The following is an 11,844-nucleotide window of genomic DNA, read 5'->3' on the forward strand; positions in this document are numbered from 1 at the left end:
ATTTGTGCTTTCAGGTTTACACTATGCGTCGTCGTTTTCCATCAGAGGTGATGGCAACACTAGTAGCACTACTCTTCCTTCTTGTGGGTGATATTCCATCAACTTCTGCATCACTTCCTTATTATGGTAACAATACTTTTCTAAATGTCCTCCACTCCTTCTATTATATATTTATGAACCCTTTCTTCTATTTCTATCATTATTTCACACTTGCTACAATCTTTCTTTGGCCGAAAAGGTGGTCGGAAGTGTTTATCGCTCGATGTTTTGACGAAGACAATACCAAAATTAGAAGGCAGCTTTGAAGGTCTGAACATCAATAGTAAGAAAATAGTTTACTTCCGGAGCCTACGAAAAAGCGGTCTATTGCCGCCACCTTCACCCGTCCGAAACCGGCCAATATCATGGAAGAAGCCGGAGCCCGCACCTCCGCCGCCTCAGATTGTATGATTATATATGTTTCTGACTTTATTCTCTGGATGGGATTCCCGAAAGGAAAGTCATGTTCAAACTTGGTGGCTCACAAAGAAGCCAATTTCCTTCTTAATGGTTTATTTATTTATTTTTGAGGTGCTTTGTTAAATGTGCATCATGTCTTTTTCTCCCGTCAATTCATCAGATGAACTTAATTAACGAAGGGATCTAAGGAATGCGCAAATATGAGTTATAAACTTGTAATATATATATATATATATAAGATTATTCTCACATTCATATTCATTTATGAGGAAAAAAGAAAGAATATAGGTTCATTCATTTACAATGTCATTAATACATTGAGAGGGCTTCCTCCCAGTGATCCACTGCAATAATAATAATAATAATAATAATTATTATTATTATTTAATGATGTTTGAAATAGTCACGTTTGACAAAAAATAAAAATACTAAAATATGTATTTTAACTGTTCAAGCAACACTATTAATGCGCCAGATAGTGTCGCTTGAACAATATCATTATTTCAAACAACACTATTCATTATATAAGGTGTCATTTGAATAATGTTAATATTCAAACAACACTAACTAATTTTTTTAAAATTTGGCACTCGAAATTGGGACTCACTCAACACCACACTTATAAAAAAACACTACAATTTCTCTTTCTCACCCACCACAAAAATCTTAATATATATATAAGGGAGGGGGGGGGGGGGGGGTTTGGGGGAGGCCCAAAAGGCGACCCCCACCGAAGGGTGGCCCACGAGCCACCCAAGAGTTGGCCGGGGTTGGCACCGGCCACCTCTTGGGTGGCTCGTGGGCTACCCCATATCCCCCGACCCCAAGGGGTATCTTTTATTTAATTATGAAATTCTTACAAATTTATTTGATATTATATTTATTGAATTTTAATTTATTAATATTTTTAAAAATCTCAGGACATTAAGAAGACTCTAATACTCCTAGCTTTACTCGTTTTTTATTTTTAGACTGCAGCCAGGATGTGCGAGTTGCAGTTGAGGCCAGAGGGATAGCCTGACAGGTGAGATTCCAAATGGCTGGCCAGTTGCTCTTCTACCTAACCATATTTAAACTAATGTACGCATAAAGACAAGGGTCAGACTCAGGAGTGGTTAAGGATATTACATCTCTCCGTCTGAGACTATTACTCTATCGTCCTGGCGCTCATAAACAAACCGGCTTCTACAAGCTTTGTGCTTTCAGGTTTACAGGATGACTTGCTTTCGGGCGAAGGTGATGGCAACAGTACTAGTTGCAGTATTCCTTCTTGTGGGTGGAATACATATTCTACCAACTTCTGCATCTCTTCCTTATGGTAATTAACATTACTTTTCTACAATTCCTCCTATATATATATATATATATATATATATATGACCCATTTTTCTTCTAATTATATATATCAAGCTTATTTCTCATATCTGCTATGATCTTTCTTTTGCCTCAAAGGTGGTCGGAAGAGTTTATCGCCTCAATATGGCTCGACGAAGGCAATACCAAGATTACAGGGCAGCTTTGAAGGTCTGAACATTAGTAGTAAGGAAATAGTTTTCTTCCGGAGCCTAAAGGAAGGTCTATCTCCGCCACCTCCACCCACCGGAAACCGCCAGAATAAGCCTGGGCTCGACCCCGGTCTCGATCCCGCACCTCCGCCACCTCAGATTCTATGATTATCTATGTTCTCTGGAAAGCCATGTTCCAACTCGGGGGCTTACAAAAAGCCAATTTCCTTCTTCTAAAAAGCTTCGATTTTCATCTTTGGCCAAACTGTTGTTTTGGGCTTTTTAACTATTAAAAGCGTTTAAAATTTTTTATCAAACAGTTGTTTTTTTTTTTTTATTCAAATGGATTTTTAAACTTTTAGAAGCGCTTTTTGGCTCTGCAAACGAAATCTCAAACGGCTTCTAATTTTTTATTTTATTTTTTTCTTTTTAAGGCGTTTTATATTTTTTTATTTTTGTTAGTAGGTGCTTAATTGTTGAAAGAGAAATGGTTCTTTACTTTTTACGTTCGTCTTAGGAGGAAATTTGAGATCTTCTATCCATGTACCTACTTGATTGATGTAGATATATTTGTGCGTGATTGCGTGAATCATGATGTCTTTTTCTCCCGTCTACAGTTTTCATCGAAAAAAACATATAATGTGTATTTTTGTTAGTTAAAGAGACATTTATTTATTTATTTTAATATGAAACTTCTATTCATAAAATTTTATGAGTATAAAGTTTTTACATCACAGAGCATATAACCTTGAAAAATCATAGCTCAAAGCTATGAAAATTATAAAGTCATAAAAATGACTTCAAGCTTCCGCTAACCTATGTACAATTATATTTAATGGACAAATTTGCTCGTAAAAAAAAAAAAAAAGGAAAAAATGTAAAAAAAACAAGTTAAAAAATCAGAAAAAGTCTACAATACTTCTCAAACTAACACTCAATTTGCAATATCTTTTTAACTAAAGCTTGCATTAATGTTTCCTCAAACAACCAAAATTTGCATTGAATTCTTTTTGTTCATAAAAAGACAAAAATACTCTTCAATTTTTGTTTTAATAAGACAAAAATAATCCTAAAATTACGAAGAAAAAAAAAGCAATGGGTCTTACAAAGACCCACGATGACTGCGGGTTCGCTGCAGTAGGTCTGGTGACCCACGGCAGCGGCGGGCCTAGCGAAAACCGACGGTGGTCATGGGCCTTGCGAAGATGCACAATAGCTGCCGTGAATTTCTCTGTGAGAGCTAATTCTTCTCCCCCAGTTGGACTTCCTGGTGGAATTATCACAGCCTATATAGCGAAATAATGATCCAATTTCAATGTTCTTAATTTCACTACCATTTTCTCAACTTAAAACTCTCCAAGATTTACCAATCCCTGTCAAGAACCAAACAACTGCATGCTTTTATCATAAAGACCCACCTCCTTGACCTATTTTATTCAACCAGAATAGTAAAAGTCTGTGCCATCAATAACGACATTTGTACTGCGCGCAACCTGTTCGAGAAAACGCCCCACCGGAGTGTGTTTGTTTGGATTCAATAATTCGAGCATATGCGCAAGTCCACAACTTTGGCTAAGCATTATCTCTCTTTAACATGACGCTTAAAACTTAAACTAAACCTGATAGTGATGGTTCTAATGCTCATGTAGGCAGTGTACTTGTGAGCATGTACTACAGATGTTCGCAATCTGGAGGTTATGAGAAGGCTCTCTGTTTCTTGGTAAAAGTGCACGTTCAAGGAGTATCTTATGCATTTGATTCTAACAGCCTAAATATTGCACCCATCTAAATCCCTAACACCCTGTACTCATGCACCAACTCCTCTACTAGTCGCAGGTCTTGTAGTCAAAGCGCCACCTTTAACAAAAGTCAAAAGAAGTGTACCCTCAAAGTCATGCTTGTAGAATTTTAAACCATGGCCACTTGTTCTTCTACCAAACCATAGACAAAATGATATGCATAAAAACAGGAGCCAGAAGGGCTTAAAGGCTCAAGGTCTCTCCGTGTGAGACTCTACATCTTTCTCCAAACTCTCTCACCGTTTAAAGGCCTCTCTGTGTTTCCAGGTTTACACTATGAATTGTTTTCCAGCGAAGGTGATGGCAATAGTAGTAGTAGTATTCCTTCTTGTGGGTGGAATATATATTCCACCAACTTCTGCATCTCTTCCTTATGGTAACATTTCTCCCCTTTTTTTTTCTAAAGTATATACATATATAATTAACATTACTTTTCTAAAAGCATTTCTATATAGGACCCCCTTTCTAATTATATATCAAGATCATTTCTGACCTGCTATATATGATCTTTCTTTGGCTTGAAAGGTGGTCGGAAGAGTTTCTCGCTTGATGGCTCCACGAAGACGATACCAAGATTACAAGGCAGCAATGAAGGTCTGAACATTACTCGTAACAAAATAGTTTCCTCTCGGAGCCTAAAAGAAGGAGGTAAACAGTTGCCACCTTCACCCACCCGAAACGGACAAAGATCATATAACGACAAAACACCACCAACTCCTTGCACGCCCGAACAATGTCAATTAATATCTACTGCAGTTAATTGTCCAAATTGCTAGTTGTTACGGGTCTATGACCATGAAATAAGATAGTTTAGTCCATTAGAATAGGGGTTTTGCTTATAAAGCATAACTCTTTTAGAATAAGATAAATGATTATTGTCTCTTAAGAGAATAATAGATTTATTAGCCTTATTAGGAAAATAAGGAGACTTGCTCATAAAGCAATATCTCTAGTAGGAAATATGAAATTTGTCTCCTATTAAAATTATATTTCCTATCTATGTATATTTCTATTTCTGTCATGTAATAGTCTATATAAACGATTAATAAAATATATGAGAAGTTTAATATTCAATTATAGTAGTTGTTTTAGGAGGTTTAGGGTTCCTCAAACTACCCTAAAATTAGAAAGCCCAAGATTCTTCGAATTATCCTACCACAAATCTATCGTTTTTGTTGATTATTCATCCATCGTTACGAAGGCCCGTAACACTAGTAATTTAAACACTAATAAGAGAGATTATATATGACATTCGCATGTCCTAATAAACGGTCGGAAGTATTATCCAAAATTTTGGGAGGCTTCCAAATATTCATTATCAATTAAGTATCTGGTTATGAGATCTATTGTAAAATATAAAAAAATATATAATTTTCTGTTTTTATAAAAATGTTGTAGTCAAAGCGCGTCCCCAAGTGGTACCAGCACTACCATCAACAAAAGGCAAAAGAAGTGTAGCCTCAAAGTCAAGCTTGTAGAATTTTAAACCATGGCCTGTTCTTCTTCTACCAAACCATGGCCTCAAAATAATATTTATAAGAAGAGGAGTCAGGATCTCTCCATCTGAGAAGACTCTACAAGCTTTGTGTTTTCAGGTTTACAGGATGAGTTGTTTTCCGGCGAAGGTGATGGCAACAGTGGTAGCAATATTCCTTCTTGTGGGTGGAATACATATTCCACCAACTTCTGCATCTCTTCCTTATGGTAACATTTCTCCCCTTTTTTTCTTTCTAGTTATAATTATATATATCAAAATCATTTCTCACGTGCTATATATGATCTTTCTTTGTCATCAAAGGTGGTCGGAAGAGTTTATCGCTCGATGGCTTGACGAAGACAGTACCAAGATTACAAGGCAGCTTTGAAGGTCTGAACACAATTACTGGTAAGAAAATAGTTTCCTTCCGGAGCCTACGAGAAGGTACATCGGCCCCACCTTCACCCGTCCGAAACGGATCACCACCCGTTTGATTCTTTTTTCCATCATTTATTTCATCACTACCAATTCTCTGCCTAAGACATATAGCTCTATTGGCCAATGTTTTCTTTTTTTCTTTTTCTTTTTTCTGAAATATTGGGTAACATTTTCACAAAGAATTATTAGATGTTTGTGCGGGTTTGTTGGTTTATATGAATAATGGAAGGTTTAATTATATGAAATAATGGAATTGGATAGTACTATTGTTGTTGTTGTTGTTTTTTTTTTTTTTTTAGAATGGAATTGGCCGATACTATATATATTATTGCTATTATGACAATGATCAATCTTGGTCATCCCTCCTTTGTCCCCCAATCATGGGCATCAATCTTGAAAGAAAAAAAGAGAAAGAATGGCAGTTACTTGGCTCCGAGGGTGGCAGTTACTTGACGTTGAGTAATGCTAGAACTCTAAGAATGATGTGGCTCTTAAAATCATCAATAGACTTATGATTGATTATTATTGAATTTTTATCAAATAGTAATTTTAAAAGTCACATCATTTTTAGAGTGATACAAAAGAGATTTTTAGAATTACTCATTGACGTTAGATTAATATATTAGTAGAAGTTTTCTTTTTTTTTTTTTTTTTTTGACATGTCTGCACAAGAGGGAGGAGGTGAGATTCAAACTAATGACATTCGCTTTATAAGACATGATTCAATGAAAGCTATATTTTTCTAAACTATATTTTGCTTGAATGAGACACTTTTGTTTGAGATAAAAATTTTCTTTTTGAGATGTGATTCATCTTTGTTGCATATATTTTATAATTCATTTCATTAAAACTAATTTTGTGATGCAACATATTTATTCGCCTAGATACCATCAATTTTTTTAAGAATTTTTTAGACAATTATACATCTTTAAAATTGCAATTATCCTCTCTGCTACTATCTTATATGCACTTTGTTGAAACAAATTTGTACTAATAGTAATTAATTTTTTTATAATATATTTCTGTAATTATCTTATATACTAAATACATTTTATAATTTATATAAAGCATGTTTTTATATAAAAATTTAAAATTTTAGCTATGAATCAATTGTTAAAAAATATATATATATATATATTTTTTATATTGTATTTAAAAAATTATATATAGCCCCTTCAATAAACATTCTGGTTCCGTCCAAGAGCGAGCATGGAATAAGCCCGAAACTCTCCTTTTTTTTTTTTTTTTCGCAAAGAGATTCTATGAGCATCTATGTTTCTGACTCTGTTCTCTACGTACGGATGTGATTCCCAATAGGAAAATCATGTTTGGCGGCCCACAAACATGCCAATTTATTATTATTATTATTGGCTTCAATTACACCCCTCAAGCATAACGTTTTTGTAAGGAGAACCCCTTCAAACTACCACCTAATTGATAATGTCTCTCCTAAACTTTCAATTGTGACAACGTTCCTTTCAAACTATCAAAAATTGCCAATGTTCCCTCCAATAACGAAATTACCTGTAGTAAGATAAAAACAAAAATATTAAAATTTCTAGAAAAAACCTAAAACTAATGGAAAAAAAAAAAAAATCCAAACGGTGGCCAATTTTATTTTTTATTTTAAAAAAAAAATCCTTTTATAAGAAAAACATTTAAAAAAAAAAATCGATTTTTTTTAAATGTTGAAAATTTTCGTATTTTTTTTTTTTTAAAAAAAATTTGTTTTATAATTTTTTTAAAAAATAAAAATTTACGTTTAAAAAAAAAAGGAAAATGTTAAGGTCACAACATAAATCTAACTTATGGCCAACTCTCTCCTACGTGTCATTTAAAAAAAAAAAAAATTGATAGAGAGGATTTTGGGGTTCTGAAGATTTGGAAAAAGAGGTTTGATACGGACACAACACAAACCCAACTCATGGCCAACTTATCTCCTACGTGTAAAAAAAAATTGAATTTTAAACCAAACAAATTATTTTTTTTCCCAAATTTTCAAAATCTCAAAATCCTCTCTATCAATTTTTTTTTATTTAAATGACACGTAGGAGAGAAGTTGGCTATAAGTTGGATTTATATTGTGACCTTAACATTTTCCCTGGAAAAGAGGTTTGATACGGACACAACACAAACCCAACTCATGGCCAACTTATCTCCTACGTGTAAAAAAAAATTGAATTTTAAACCAAACAAATTATTTTTTTTTCCAAATTTTCAAAATCTCAAAATCCTCTCTATCAATTTTTTTTATTTAAATGACACGTAGGAGAGAAGTTGGCTATAAGTTGAATTTGTTTGGTTTAAAATTCAACTTTTTTTTTACACGTATGAAAGAAGTTGGCCATGAGTTGGGTTTATGTTGTGTCTGTATCAAATCTCTAAAAAAAAAATAAAAATTTTCGTTTAAAAAAATAAAAAAATTTTGTTTTTTAAAACTAAATAATTTTTTTTTAAAATAAAATTTTTTGTTTTTTCTAAAAAAATATTATTTTTAAATTAAAAATTTTCATTTTTTTATTTTTTATTTTTATTTTTTGAATTTATAGGGGTATTTTTGTCTTATTAAGAAATTTATAGGAGCATTTTTGTCTTATTACTAGTCTTGGGGGGACATTAATAATGTTTTGATAGTTTGGGAGGACATTATTATAATAGAAAGCTTAAGAGAACATTGTCAATTTGATGGTAATTTGAGAGATTACATAGACTTTACCATTTCTGTAATTATAACCTTAAAATTTTAATTTTTCTTATGTCTGTATCAGAATTAGCCCCCTTTAATGCCACTTTTTTTTTTTTTTTTTTTTGGGGGGGGTAAAAAAAACACAAAATGTCCCCGTTTAATACCCTAAAAAATAAAAAAAATAAATAAAAAATAAAAATTATATTAGTGACCCTCACGTGATTCGGTCTAAACTCACAGCTGGGTTTGGTCAAGGCGTGGGTGAGTCCAGACCCATGGTGTGGCCGTGGGTGATCGAGTCTAAACCCACGGCGTGGCTATGGGTCGCCTGAATTTAATTTAATTTAATTTATTTTTTTTTTTTACATGTGGGACATTTTGGGCATTTTTAAAAAAGTGTCATTTTTATGTTTTTCTTTTTGCTTTTGAGTAATTCTAAATGTCATTCCTATGTCTTTCTTGTATCTCTCCAAAATTGACTTTACTTTTAAAATCACCGTTAAATCAAAATTTAATAATTATTTAAAAGTCACCTTAATTTTAAGGGGGCATAAGGACATAAAAATGACATGTAGCATTACTCTTTAGATATGTTTGTGATGTCTTTTTCTCCGGTCTAAATTACGAGAAATGATAAAAATCATTTTTCATCCTATTTTTTACCAATCTCCGTACAATAAATGGGTGAATCCACAATTGAATTTAATTGTGTGAGACCCACATAAGTTTATAAATCGACTATTGACTTAGAGCCTGTTTGGGATTGCGTTTGAGGGGCCTAAAATAGCTTTGTTAATATTCAAAAAGTCTGTTTGAAGAAAAAAGTACTCGTTTGGCAAAAATAAAATAAAATAAAAGCGTTTTTAATAGTTCAAAAAGCCTAAAAATGGCTACAAAACACTTTTGGCAAAAGCTTAAAAATGAAGCTTTTGCCCAAAAGCTCTTTTTGATTTCAAAGTTCTATTTCTCAAACACAATCCAAAACAGGCGCTTAGCTTTGTTATTAAGATTTGAGTCATTTATGGAATATTTAATTTAAAAGGAGTGTGATTTGACAGAGTTAATGTTCGAACTCAGGACCTTTGTCTCTGATACCATGTCAAATTACTAATTATCTCAAAAGTTTAAGCTTATAGGAAAAGATAAATTTAATCACTTATAAGTGATTAAATTTATTTTTTCTGATTAGTAACAACACATTAGTAACGTGTCAATAGTGATTAACCCAAGCCCTAATAGGTGGATTTTAGGTGTATCACTATCCATATATAGCCACATGGCTGCAAAGGGAAAGGTAAAAGCCCGTGCAGCCCCGTATCACCTTCCACACTTGAACTAAACTCCAAATTTAATACCAAGAAGAACCATGTCGTAATTGGTGATAATTTGTCATACTCCGCTTGGCACAGTAGCAAGTGGAAAGGTTTCTATGCAATTTCAGAATTGAGAAGAATTGTTCTGATAGATTTCACAGTTACCCATATTACAAAGAAGAGCCTCTGAATTGACAAAAGGAAGAGAATTGAGTGACCATATTTGAAAATTCTCTCATTATAGGAGAATTTTGCTTGAAGAAGAGTGTCATGTTAGTGACTAAATTCTTCTTTGGCTGCACGTTAGCCACAAATCCAAAACACATGATGGGTAGCAAGAATCTTCTACATATCCTAATCTTCCAACCAACAGAAAATTAGTTAGTAACGTGTGCGGCGTGTTACTAATTTAGGTGTTACTAAACGTGTCTATTTAGTAACGTGTCAGAAATTAACTCGCTAACACGTTACTAAACTTTAATAACGTCTCAAATTAACACGTTACTAAAGTTTAAAAAATTAGTAATTTTTTTAAAAAAATTTATTTCCGGAATTTGGACGAGTAGTGCTCTTAGGCCTGCAAGTTGTGTTTTTTCATTAAAAAGAATTTCAAAGCCTTTGCTATGATCCCAAGCCAAACTCTTGCTACTTTTGTGGGTCTCGAATCTCAGCTGCTCATTTTCCTCACGGTCTCTGCCTTACTACTCTATAGTGTCTTGGGTCAACAATACTCATGTAATTAAGAAAAGAAACCAAACAAGTTGCAAATAATTAATTAATTTGAAAGAGATAAAAAGATCAGAAAAATCAACCAAAAAAATCAGAAAAATTAACCATAAAAATTAAAAAAATTACCCATTAGAGTATACGATGTCCGTTCCCCAAGTGGATTCAACCTGAAAAATTAAACTAAACAAACCAGAAAATCGGACCCAGAAAAATTTCAAACACCCAAATAAAAATTTTTCTTCTCTTTTTCATTTTCTTCTTATCTTCTCTTCTTTTTCTCTTCTCCTTGTCTTTTTCTTCTTCCCATTTGAGAGAAGAGGGAGATGCCATGGGGTATACTGGCGTGAGAGCAAAAGAGAGAAAAAGAAAAGAAGAAAGAAGAAAGAAAAAGTGCGGTAGGGAGGAATTAAAAAGAGGAAAGAATTGAAGAAAGAAAATGAAAAAAAGAGGGAAGCAATGCCCGTTAGTAACGTGTCAACTTTGACACGTTACCATTTAGTAACGTGTCAACTTTGACACGTTACTAAAGTTTTCGAATTTTTTTTTTTAATTTTTAATTTTTATTATTATTATTTTTTGTTTTTTTCCAGTTTTTGAATTACCATTTAGTAATGTGTCAACTTTGACACGTTACTAAAGTTTTCGAATTTTTATTTTTTAATTTTATTTTTTTCCAGTTTTCAAGTTAGTAACATGTCAAATTTGACACGTTACCATTGTCAAATTTGACATGTTACCATTTAGTAACATGGGTAAAGTGATACGTTACTAAATGGTAACATGGCGAAAAATAATGAACACACGTTACTAATACTATATTTTTTTTTGTAGTGAATTAGGACATATTTGGGAGTGCATTTGAAGGACCTAAAAATGCATTTAACTTTCAAAAAGTATGTTTGGAGAAAGCGACTCCCTAAGTGGTACCAGCACCACCTTGGACAAAAGTGAAAATAAGTGTACCATAAAAACTGAAGATAAAATAATTAATGTCGAATGCTCTACTGCCTTTATTTTTTCTTCGTCATAATCTCCCTCGGCATAATTACTTGGTCACTTGAAGCACGCGTGCTTACTTCCCATTCACAATGCCAATTGTTGTAAACACTCATATATATATATATATATATATATATATATATATATATATATATATAATCAGGTCCTTTCAATTTCCACTTATATAGATCGAAGAAGGGTAAAGTCTTCACTTGTTCTTCTACACCAAACCATAGATAAGATAATATATATGCATAAAAACGTATCTACATCTTGCTCCAAACTCACGGCCGGTTTCTACAAGCTTTGTGTTTTCAGGTTTACATGATGAGTTGTTTTCCAGCAAAGGTGATGGCATTGGCAACACTACTACTCTTCCTTCTTGTGGGTGGAATACATATTCCACCAACTTCTGCATCACTTCCTTACGGTAACAATT

The sequence above is a fragment of the Corylus avellana genome, chromosome 3 (assembly GCF_965113065.1).
Source record: "Corylus avellana chromosome 3, dhCorAvel1.hap1.2, whole genome shotgun sequence".
NCBI classification, from domain to species: Eukaryota; Viridiplantae; Streptophyta; class Magnoliopsida; order Fagales; family Betulaceae; genus Corylus; species Corylus avellana.